Source organism: Miscanthus floridulus, chromosome 15 (genome assembly GCF_019320115.1).
Source record: "Miscanthus floridulus cultivar M001 chromosome 15, ASM1932011v1, whole genome shotgun sequence".
Taxonomy (NCBI): domain Eukaryota; kingdom Viridiplantae; phylum Streptophyta; class Magnoliopsida; order Poales; family Poaceae; genus Miscanthus; species Miscanthus floridulus.
In genome coordinates, this window is record NC_089594.1 from 73,202,686 (window position 1) to 73,214,968 (window position 12,283).

At 46.2% G+C, this 12,283-nt stretch overlaps 1 pseudogene; it reads right to left on the minus strand.

Moving 5' to 3' along the window:
* Positions 1 to 1,232: 1,232 nt before the first annotated feature.
* On the minus strand, positions 1,233 to 6,519 carry LOC136508345 (uncharacterized; annotated as a pseudogene).
* Positions 6,520 to 12,283: the final 5,764 nt, after the last annotated feature.

Sequence of the window (12,283 nt, forward strand, 5' to 3'; positions counted from 1 at the left end):
TCATTCATGCATACACTCTGTTGACTCAACACAAAGCTCAGAAGCCAGAGCTGACGGTGATGATCCGAGGCTAGGCGCAGACTCGTGCGCCAAGCAGACTTCAAAGTTCAAAAACGGCGCCATGCCGTGCCTCACGCATGACGGCATGAGACTTCCAATTGCTCCTAACACCCAACATTGCTTGCCTTGGGTTGGGGTCTACCTGTCTTCCTTGCACCAACTACAAGTCTACGACTAGATGGCTAAATTCATGGAAAACTTCTGCTCGCTCATGGACTCTACAGCACCGATCATAACGATGGCCAGCGCCAGCATTGCGGAGGTGGGCCGGCTGCAAATTTACATACACGTCAATGGTGCCGTCAGTCCGTCACCAAGGTAAAAGACATCCTATAGCCACACCAGCAGCCCTCTCGTGCGTCGGCCAGCTCAAGAAGGCCAATGGATCAGGTATTCAGGTGCCCTTGAAGGCGACCCCAGGACTGTCCGTCCACCTCCGGCAGCGGCGGGTGGAGCCAGCACCAGCAGAACTGAAGCCGGAGAGAGCAGGGCGGCGGGCCGGCCTTGACAGATCTCTCTTGCCAGGCATGGTCAATCAAACAGGGAAAATACTGTAACTGTGACTAGAGACTGTCATACTGGTAGTGGTAGTGAACACGATTTATGAAACTATCATCAGACATACACATACAAACAAGATTTCAAACACTGAAACTGAAACAGGTTTACATGGCGCCACACCTCGCACAGGGGACTTCATTTGCCATAAGAAATCGTAGATGTTCAAAATGGCAGCAGCATCTTCTATTGGTATCATTCTTTCTAATAAGAAAGAAAATTGCTCTCCAGAAGCATATGTACGGAACCCAGAAACATATGGCAAAATGCATGTTCCTCCTGTAAATAAGGCCTTTCTCATTTTGTACAACCTTCAGGTGTCACCAGAATCTGTAAAACAAGCATTGGATACTAACACCCATATGGCCATATACTGCAGATAAGAGTTTCAGTGTTGCCAGTAGGCAGTAACTAAGAAAAAAGCTGTGAAAACTGGGATTCACCTCTCGAATCCCAATCCAGAGACAATTTTCATCCTTGGTGGTATCCAGTTTTCCAGCCAAGCCACCACCGACCGGCGCACAGGGGAGGCCATGGGACTCAAGTGCCTGTTCATTGTGCTCAGGTCGCTGTGTCCACAGAGCAGGTGAGGAAAAAAATTTCATGTCTATTCTCTCAAACCAAACAAAAAATATGCATGCCCACAGAACTGAAACTAAATGAATTTCAAGGAATCTGATTCAAAATAAGAGAGTAACAAAACAAAATGATCATAAACAGATAAGTTCAACTTTAAGTAGTTAAAAAGTGGGTCTCATCTCATCTTACTATATTATAAGTGATGCCAGAAAGTCAAACATTATAAAAAACATGAAGTTGCTTAATCTAGTCAGCATCTGGTAACTTGAATGAAAATCAAGTCATTATACAAATGCAGAATCACAGGAACACCATAATCCCCAATGTTTCACATCACAAGTTGCATGTGAAAATTACTGAAGCTCTGAATGTGCATGGTGAGCAAGTCAGTGATATATACACAAAATAACTGAGAAATGAGTGCAAGATAGACATCAAGAATAGCACAGGAACTTACTGCCCTATCCACACCTACAGCCATCACTTCTCCCTTTGATACCAAGGAAATCTCCCAAACGGACTTGGCCTCACAACGGCTGGCTGAGCTGAAACATCGGCTAGTGAGTGCCTTATAGGCCTGAGTCCGTCCTCCACAACCTGAAGATCTGTTTGTGTGATGGTTTGCTCAGCTTGCCCATGGACTGCCTCTCCCTGGGGCTGATGTCCAGCTGCATCGAACTGGTGGTGGTTGTCTGCATCAACATCGACCACAATCTCTGGCTGAAGTGGCTCAAATGGAGCAGCTACTGCAGGTGCTGGGGGACAACTAAATATGTTCTTCCGTTTTTGCTTGTAGGAATAGGAAGGCCTGGGCTTGTATGAGTTGTGCCTGGATTCTCTAGGCCCGTCATATTCAGAAGCGCTCATAATCATCCCCATGATATATGGCGCATAAAACAGCAGGTCCTTAGTGCCATTGCGACCTGAAATAATCAAATCTATCTCACCGAAGAGCAAAGCAATGATGTCAAATGGATGCTGCTTCACAATATGATATAAGAGGTTCCAGTTATGTCCATCAATATTATTTCCAGACCTGGGATATATGGTCGACCAGACAATCTTTTTGGCTATGATTGTCAAAGGAGAGAGACCACTGATTTGGCCAGGTGTGCAATCTGCAGTTGTGTACAGGATCCTTTTGTCATCATCATCAAGCCAAAACTGCGAGTGAATCTCAGTATGAACACCGCCAGGAATGCCAAACATTTCCTCCCATGCTCTCTTGTTGGTAGTGATCTTTGTGCCATTTGCCATCCAAGTTATGGAGCTCTTGTCCGTGCTGATATGAACCGTAGAGTAAAATTGTCTAATTAGTTCAGCGTCCCAAGCACAGGGATAACTCATGATCTGCTCAAGCCCCAGAAAGGCACATCGCTCCCTGATACCAGCAAACTGATTTATGCTACGAATATGCTCCCAGTCAATCCACTTCATTTCAAATATCTTAGCATTCTTATACATGGAGGTGTACAAGTCCTGCTGCTCAATGGACCAGAATCTCCTGTCTGTCGCTGTCCTCTGCCCCTCATAGTGATTAATACTTCTGAGCCTCTTAAGCTCATCAGAAGGTGCCAGAGCATAGTTAAAGGGCTTTCGGTCCTGCACTGGAGCAACTGGGGGCAACTCCTTCTCCTCCACAACCTCTATTATTGGCTTTAAGGCTTGAGGTGGCACTTGCTCCCCTGACTCAGACTCTGAGGGTGCCTGATCACTGTCAGCGCCATTACTGTAAAACTCAGGCTGCTCAGTTGGGCTGCGGTGCTCAAACTGTGAGCTCTCTGGCTGGTATTCCTCATGTGATAAATGCGGCTGCGACATCTCCCCCTCTAACTGCTCAGCCACCTGCATGAATGGAAACATATAATATGCACATAGTGGAACATGTGAGATATTAACATACCCTGCACCCAAAGAAATGGATGAAAAAGAAAAACACTCGCAAAGAAGAATACCAGACAGATATTTTTGGTAAATTATTTATAAACAGCATTAAAAATTCTATGAGATCAATGAACTAACAACTATAAAAATGAACAATGTGCCCATTAGATGAGGCAAAAGATAATTTCATAGATGATAGAAGATTATTTGCACCTAACTATCAAGGAAACACAACTTCGAGGATCAGTTATGTGGAACTAAAACTACTTCTGCCCTAAGTTTCACAGGCCTACAACCTGCATGTAGAAATAGTTGTGGTTTTGTGAAACTAATCCCAGGAGGTATAGCTCCTTGATAATTAGATGCAAACAGTTTCCGTTTTGTGATGAACATGTTGCAAAGCACCACTATCACCAATAATAATAACGGAAGTCACAATGATAAAAAAAATACAAGCATGTTAACTCATAGATGGTTAGAAAAATATGTCATTACCACTGATTCCATATCAGAAACCTCCTTTCGACATATTCTCCGACTCTCTTCTGAACACAGCAGCTCATTATTTCTATAACTTAGGACCCTGAGAGAGAGAGACAGAGTGTGTGAGTGATAAAATGTTGCCTTACAGCTGTAAACATAGATGCATGTTAGCAAAATTCATGACCATGCAAACCTGGTTGAGTCAGCTAGATCAGCCATTCCATCTTTCAAGGAGCTCTCTGTTTTCCCAGAGGATCGCGCAACTAGCGATTGTTGTCGGAGATTATGCAGCTCCACTTCTAGTTTTTCTCGCTGCCTTCTTTGTTGCTGTGCTTCTTCTTCGAATTTCTTAGCCTATGGAGAAATGGCAAAATTCATTGTTGAGAAAGAGCAATAAATGACTAGTTAACACTAATAAAACAAAAGCAGTGGCAAACTCACTTCCTCTTCCAATAAATACATAGTATCCTTGAAGTCCTCAATAGACCTCTCCAGCACTTCATTCTTTTTCAATATTTCATTCTTCTCTTCAGCATGTGTCTTCCTCATCTGAAAAATAATAATAAGTATAAAGGTTATAAGCAATATTAGGGAAACATGATAAGCCAGCAACCAAGTAGGTTCTACTGTGAATATCCTAAATTACAATGCAGCTGAGAAACAAGATAGTTTGTTGTTCAATGAAATCAAACAAATATTTGAAAAGACAAAAGTTTCAATAAAGTAAGCCTAATAGCCTTTCAAGGGTTACCTCTTTATTCCTTGAAATAAGTGATGCAGCAACCTGATCATTCATTTCTTGCATCCTTATCTCCAGTTCTTTAAGTCTACCTTCATAGTAACTCTTTGACTGCTCTTGTTGTGACTCCAACAATGAAGCATAGTTTTGTGCAAGAACCTTCTTCTGCACAATCGTTTCAATGGCTTCATCCAATAAAAGCTCAATTTCACCAAGGTTTTGTTTGGCCAACAACTCATTATTCTTACTGGCTTCTAGCTGCAGCTGGATTGATGACTGCTCTGTTGCTAAGTATGCAATCAGCTCAGTTTGAACCTCAACCTGCCTAGCGACATTCTTTTCTTGCTCAGCAGAACTGCAAGATACATGATCTTGTTGGTACTTGCTATTGAAGTTTGCTTTCTCAAGCTCACTGTTTAGTCTCTGGATTTCCATATCCCTCTCCAGGAGAAGCTCTAGGCTTTTGTCATTAGCCTTCTTCAGCTTATTTGATTCTTGTATCAAATCAAACAGATTAGATTCAAGAGTTTCTCTTGTGTTATTCAGTTCCTCTTGTATGGCTTCTTTCTGCCTGCAAGCTTCAAGGATACGAGAATTTGCTGCTTTCAGCTCATCGCCTAAAGCAGCTGTCCTGTCCTCAACTTTCGCACGGGGTTTCAATTCTTCCACGAGAATGGTTTTAAGTATGTCCCATTCCAGCTCCAGGCTTAACTTACTTTCTGTATTCCTCATGAAACCTTCATCAGAACAGGCTTCTAGATTTGCAGGTGTAACAGGGACATATTTGGACAAAGAATTCTGTCGATAAAATCAAATAGCATAATGTTAGCATATTTCTCATAGCAAAAACTTAACAGATGCAATATGGAGGTGCGATTTGCAGGGATAGTAATGGAAGCCAAAGCCTATATGAGTTTTGCTGTTTTTTATATAGCTATTCTACGGTGTTGTAGGGTTAAGTTATGCAGTCTTTCAAAGAGTGTTAGAGGTCATATATGAGTTGAAAACTGCAATGGACAACCTCAATTTAATTTTAGAAAGAAAAAAATAGGACAGGGATCAGTATATGTATTTGACCTGTACCTTGTAGTTCACCTCCCCCTCCCAGAACGAGATGCTCTCATTGACCCTGAAAGGTGGCACATCCGCAGACCTCGCCCCCAAGCTCAACGAAGGCTTCTTCGTCAGCTCAAGGGAAGTCCTCGCCACCCTCAGCCGCGACGGTGTGTTGCCTGCCGTCCTAACCCCAGAAACCTTCTTGGGCGTCGGCGCTGGCAACTGGGGTTTCCGGTTGTACATGGACGAGGACGACGCCAATGGCGGTCGTATGGCGCTGGAGTGAAAGGGGTGCCGGGAGACGGCGCCGGGCCCCGTGGGGCCCCATGTGAACGGCGCGGCGTTGAATCCATCCGGCGGCGCATTCTCATCGCCACGGGCTGCGGCGGGATAAGGGCCCGCCGAGTAGCGGCGTTGAGGGCCGAGCCCCCTCACCATTCTGGTTCTGGGCAACAAGCAGGAAAAATCTTATTCTCGAAAAAAGGAAAAAAAAACAAAGAAGAAAATCTTCAAAGCTCCGAAGCTAGTACCACGCTTTGAATCAAAGCTAGTATTCTCCCGCAACTGGCTTCCAAAGGAATCACGGGGAGAAGAAGTTTCGTGTTTGGCATACCTAGTTCTAGGGAGAAGAACCAAGGAGAACCGCCACACACACCGGCAGCGGGTGCGGCACGGCGTCCCTGCTCAGGCTCCGGCGAAGAGGAGAAAGAGGTTGCGCCGTCCTTGCTCGGGCTCCAGTGAAGAGGAGGAAGAGGGGGCGCCGGCGCCGGCGCCACCGACCCCTCGCACGGATCCTGGCCGGCCGGAGGGGCGCGGGCTGCCTGCTCGCTTCGACTCGCCGCGAAGAGGAACAGAGGAAGGGGCGTGCCGTGCCGGTGAGGAGGAGGAAGTGCCTCCCTACTCTCCTCGGGAGCCGACGACGAGGACGAGGCGCGGGCGCGGCGACCTCCCCCCGCCTGGAATGGATCTTGGCCCCTCTCCCAGATCTCGCTCGGCCGACGACGAGGAGGAGGAGGCAGGGGCGATGGTAGACGTCTCGACGAAGAGGAGGCAGTGGAGGGGGCGACGGCCAGACGGGGTGGGAGGAGGAGGGCGAGGTAGGGGTCGTGCGGTGGCGTGGGCGGAGGGAGGGAGAAAGCTGCTGCGGTGATTTTTTTTGAAACAAGCCCCTTCCTTCGCTTCGACGCCAGGCCAGTTTGGGTTGGGGTTTGGCCGTTTGGGAAGCTCCTGCGCTCTGCTACTGTTCCCGAGAGGTCACTTGCCTTGATTGCCCTCGCGATGCGGGCCGCGGGGTATGTCATTATGTTGGCGCGTAGTCCTTCTTAGACCGTTGGACGGCGCAATCTTCCTCCAACAAGACCAAATTTCAAATACACTCCCTCCGTGTAAAAAAAAAAAATAGGAGTCTCGCTCTTCACGATTAGTCTGCCAATTTCAATCGTATCTTCGAATTGATTTATTATTAAAACATATTCTATACTTAATCTAGTAAGTATATTCTATGATTAATCTAGTAAACATATTCTATACTTAATCTAGTAAGTATATTCTATGATTAATCTAGTAATAATACTTAGTGCATATCATAAAACATTACCACTCTTTTCATGTATATATGTTCAAACTTGAGATTCTTGGACCCTTCGAAAATGAGATTTTCGTTCCTTTTAGGGAACTGCTAAAAAACACTTTGAAAAAACCACCGCAAAACGTATGCAATATCCAGATAGCAACACCCAAAATAAATAAACACACTTGCAACATGATTCTGAAAAAACAGATAAAACATTTGTAACATGCGCTTGCACATGTGTGTATGACCATTGCAACATATGGAACACATATCCAACATCTCAATCTACTTTTGTAATATCGATGTGAAAACACTTGCAACACACGACTGAAACATCTGAAACACTTGAAACATACGGTTGCATCATACGCTTTCAGCGCAATGTCACCAGGCTGCTTGGATGAATGGAGGCCTCGTCGTTGCGGAGCTCGCGATGGCGGCGCATAGAGCTCACCGGTGATCTAGCGGAGGCACTACGCCACCCTGGGCGAGCACGGTGGCTTGGGAGAGCACGTGCACGAGGCCGCGACGGGCGAGCTCAGCGGCCTGCTCAACGAGCACCCCCTCCTAGCGAGCACCCCTGCCTGGCGAGCACCGCTGGGTAGAGAGATTTTTTTTAAGGGGCATGGACGGGAGCCAACGGATAGCGCCCTAGTGAGTGGGAAGCCGCGTCCGTCCTCGATAGAGCACTGTCGTTTCGCGTATATATGTTCAAACTTGAGATTTTTTAACTCCTCGGAAACTAAGATTTTCATTCTTTTTGTAGCAGGAAGGTAGTACCACCTCGTATAGGTTCGTGTACTCCCTCATTTCAAAAATAATTGCACATCTCAATTCTCAAGCTAAGTATATAAACTCGTGTTTGGATTTTTCATGATTTTTTTTTCTTTTTTCCATGTTCAAGTAATAAATATTATAATAGAAATAGAAAGACGAATAAAAATATAATAACGAATATATATACATATACACCTTATTAATATTTAAAAAGTCAATATTTCTGTCGAAGTAATTTTCTTCTACCTCTTCTATCCAACTCGGTTTGTTACCCACGTCACCTGACTCCATCGTGTTTCACCGGTTTTTTCAGACAGTCCACAGTTCCTTCCGCTTTTTCTTCGTCTCGTTTTTTCCCGAGCCTACCCGCACTTCCATCTCGTTGGCCTCACGTGTTTCGCCAGCAGCGCACCCCCCACCCGCCTTCGCACCACGCTCCTCAAAGTCCGTTGTGTCAGTCCTGTGCACCGCACGTCCGCACCTTGTCGGCTTCGTGCCCTCACCATCAGCCTGTTCGGTTGGCTGGTCCGTATCGTTGCTGGTTCGTGAAGAAGTACTGCTGGCTGGTTTGTGTGAGAGAAAAATACTGTTCCGGCTGAAAATTTACGATCGTTTACGACAAGCCACAGCCAAACGAACAGGCTGCATGCCGCTCAACTACACGGGTTCCGGGCCCTACCAGCTATGCATGCGCCGAGAGGCCTAGACTCTCTGGCCCCGCCGGCCGCACGCGCCCCGTATAATGCAGAACCACCCGTGGCCTGTTCATGGCTATTCCGGTGAAGATGCACCACTAACCTATATGTTTGTAAGATGCTTCAAGGGTACCAATACATATTGTCCTCAAGAGTGTCGATATATATTATTGTTGATGGATTTAAAGATGATAGAGCCGTGAGTGTGAGGAAGGTGTTAACAACTTAAGAGTGAAAATAACTAATCATTGCAACACATGGGCACATTTGCTAGTAATTATATTTCTAAAAAATCATTATAAAATATATCCCATCATCATTTTTATGATACTTGTTACATATCATAAACATTAATATTTTATATCTATATTTGGTTAATTTTTAAAATGTTTGACTACAAAGAATAAAGTGTGCAGTTATTTTAGAACGGATGGAGTAATTACTCGTCCAAATTGTTGAAGATTGGGTGGCCACCTATTTTATATTCCAATATAATGACAGTCATAATCCTAACTATTGATAGTTTCCATAACTACTACTAAGAAACTATTTTTAAAACTATATCACCTAGGACAATAGTATCTTACTATATATATATATATATGCCCGTGCATTGCACGGGGTAATGAATTTGTATCCATGTGTATAATGATGCACGTGTCTTATGGTTTAGACGAACATATTAACAAATTTTTATCCATGTCTACCACGATGCACATGGCTTATGTTTTCGACGAACATATTAAGAAATATACAAATTTGATTACATAAAGCATATTTTATGATCTTTATGACCTATATCGTGTAGATTTGGTTTATAGAACCTAATAAAATTGGTTTCGTTTTTCAATAATTATTTGTGTGTTTTATTTTTTACATTTTCAAAATTTAATAAATACTTTTGCTTTTGGACCCGTAAACTATTTCTAAATGCTCCAGGTTTTCCTTCTTCTATGTGGACGTGGTAGACTAATGGGCCACGTTGTTACGTGTGGGCATCAAGCGAATCACCACGCAACGGACTCGTCTGTTACGTGGGGCCAGGAGGTCCGTCCGTTCGTCCCACGGCACGTCGTTCCTTCGTTCCTGCTCCCGCAGGAGGGCAAGCGGGGTGCAGACGCGCGGCCACACACACACAAGGCGAGTGGGGCACAGACGCGTGGGCACACGCGCACGGGCATGCACTGATGGGCGAGCGAGGCGAGCGTTTGCAGGTGCCTGCAGCCGCCAACACAGGCTGGAGCTAAGGCGCGCACGCGCAGGCGAAGCGGAGCACACGATGAGCACGTCGCAGAGCGCGGCGAGCGCCGCGGCCGCCGCCAACATATACTGGCATCGCATCGCTCGCGTCCATGGCGAGATGTGTGCTCCCACGTCCGCCGGGACTACGCACGACAATAGGTCGTGGTTGCCCGTCGGCGCCGACACAGGCTAGAGGTAGGTCGCGCAGGGGGGGGCGTGATTTGTTCGCGGGGTGGTGGGGCTCGACGAGGACCCATGCGGCGCCCGCTAGATCTACTCCTAGTGATCTTAAGTTCTATCAATGGTATCAGTTTGCCTACCTAGCGTGTAGATCTAGACCGAGGAAGAATTTAGAAGGAGATGATTCAAATTGATTCGGGAATTCCTCAAACCCTAACCCTAGCCCTAGCAGAAAAGTAGGAGAAGGAAGGGACCTACCTGATTTCCCTCACCGCCAGCTGTCGTCGACACCGAGCGAGAAGAAAGATCGTGTCACCGTTTCGTTGGCGCGTGGGAAGACCATCAGAGCTGTGGGCTCGATGGCGCTTCGATGCTCGACGTGTGAGCACCTAGGGCATTGTCCCTAGACCGCTTGATGACGACGCGCTCCACTTAGAGCGAGCGTGCGCATCATCGAGGGGACCGACGGCGATGCTACCATTTCCTCCGGCCACCATGGGTGGCTGCCACTACTGCTTGCAGCATTGAGAAAGAAGGGGGAGGGAGAGAGTGAATTAGGGTTTGGTGGGATGAAAGGTCCTTGTGTAGTCTTGGTAATTGAGTGACAACCTAGGTGGATTAATTGTGTTTATGTGAGATACATAGGTGATTAGCCTATAGGTACGTGTGTGTGAGCAGCATATGCCATAGAGGTGGAAATGGCTCGGAGATGTTGCAAAGCTCAAACATGTGATGATGAAGGAGCTCATTGCAAATGAGACATGACATTGAGTCATGTGATCAAGGTGGAGAAGATCAAGACATGACTTAGCTTGATGGACCAGTTGCAAGCGTGAAGGGCAAGTCGGAGGCTGTGGAGCGATGGACCGCGTGGCGGTGAAGCTTGAGCAAGACTTGGCGCCGATGGACGAAGGCAACGGTGAAAAGCAAGTGAAGTCAAGATCGATGAACTAATATGATCACATGATGATATGAAGTGGATCATATCATTGTTGATCGTGTTGGTGTATGTGTTGCATCGATATTGAAGGAGATAGAATGGAATGCGCAAGGCAAAGGTATAACCTAGGGCATTTCATTTCACCGGTCATAGGTGTGTAGAGAAGTTGATGACCAGGTTTAGGATAGATGGTTGTATTATCAAGAGGGGCAAACTTGTTTGCATATCGATCATCTAGTGCCACTTGAGTGATCTAACTTTGCATCATCGCTAGGATCGAGTGGCGTGGCAAGTTGAGTGGCTAATCCTTTGGAAAATGTTTATGAAAAGCTAATACACATACACATGGTGGTGTACACTTGGTGGTGTTGGCACATTTGCAAAGGAGAATAAGTTGGTAAAGAAAAGGAGTTAATCGCGCTGGTCACAGAGTGACCGAACAGGTCCGGTGTGTCTATCGGATGTGTCCGGTATTCTATCTAGACTTCAAGTTGTCAGACGGAAGTGACCGGACATATCTGGTATGGTGACCAGACACGTTCGATATTTAGACCTGAGGTGAGCGACTAAGTGTTAGCGACTGGACACGTTCGGTCGCCATACTGAACGCGTTCGATATGAATCAGCGAGTGTCGGTGTTCAGCTAACAGTTGATCGAACGCTGGGAGCGTCCGGTACGGAGTGACCGGACATGTCCGGTCGGCCTAGAACAGCTTTGCGAGCTCTCTAGACTCGACCAGATGCTGTGTCTCTTGCGTCCAGTACGAAGTGACTGGACATGTCTGGTCAGCCCTAGGAGCTTACTGGACTCGACCGGACGCTGCGACTCAGCGTCCTGTCTTTCTGAACAGTGCGTCTGATGCAACATGTCAGAGAGAGCCACTGGCGGCAACGACTAGTTTGAATGGGACATATGGTGGGTCAGCTGTGACCAGACGTAGGAGATCAGACATGTCCGGTCACCACCGGACGCGCCTGGTCCAAACGATCTACGTGTCCGGTCATCCCAAAATTTGCCCAGTGAAGGGGTAACGGCTAGTTTAGCCCATGGGGCTATAAATAGAAGGTGGTCTCGGCCATGGCTTGTGCTGAGCACCTCGGTGGACTTTGTGTCCATGCTTGAGAGTGCTTAGGAGCCCTGCATCTCATATATGCTTGATAGTGATCATCCGATTACGTGAGTGAGCGATTCTAGTGCAATTGTATCATGAGGTTGCATCGAGTGGCACTAGGTGGTCGTCTTGCAAGCCAGTGGTGCTTGTTACTTTTAGAGGTTGCCACCTCCTAGATGGCTTGGTGGTGGTCTGAAAGCTCTAGTTTGGTTTTGGTAAATTGATAAAACCCTAAGCGCTAACCTAGTTTATCAAAGTGATTATGAGATAGGTAGTACTACTCCAAGTGGTGAAGCAAATGAAGATCATGACATGATGATGGAAATTCCATGGTGATGATCAAGTGCTTGCACTTGGAAAAGGAGAAAGAAAAACAAAAGGCTCAACGCAAAGGTATAAATGGTA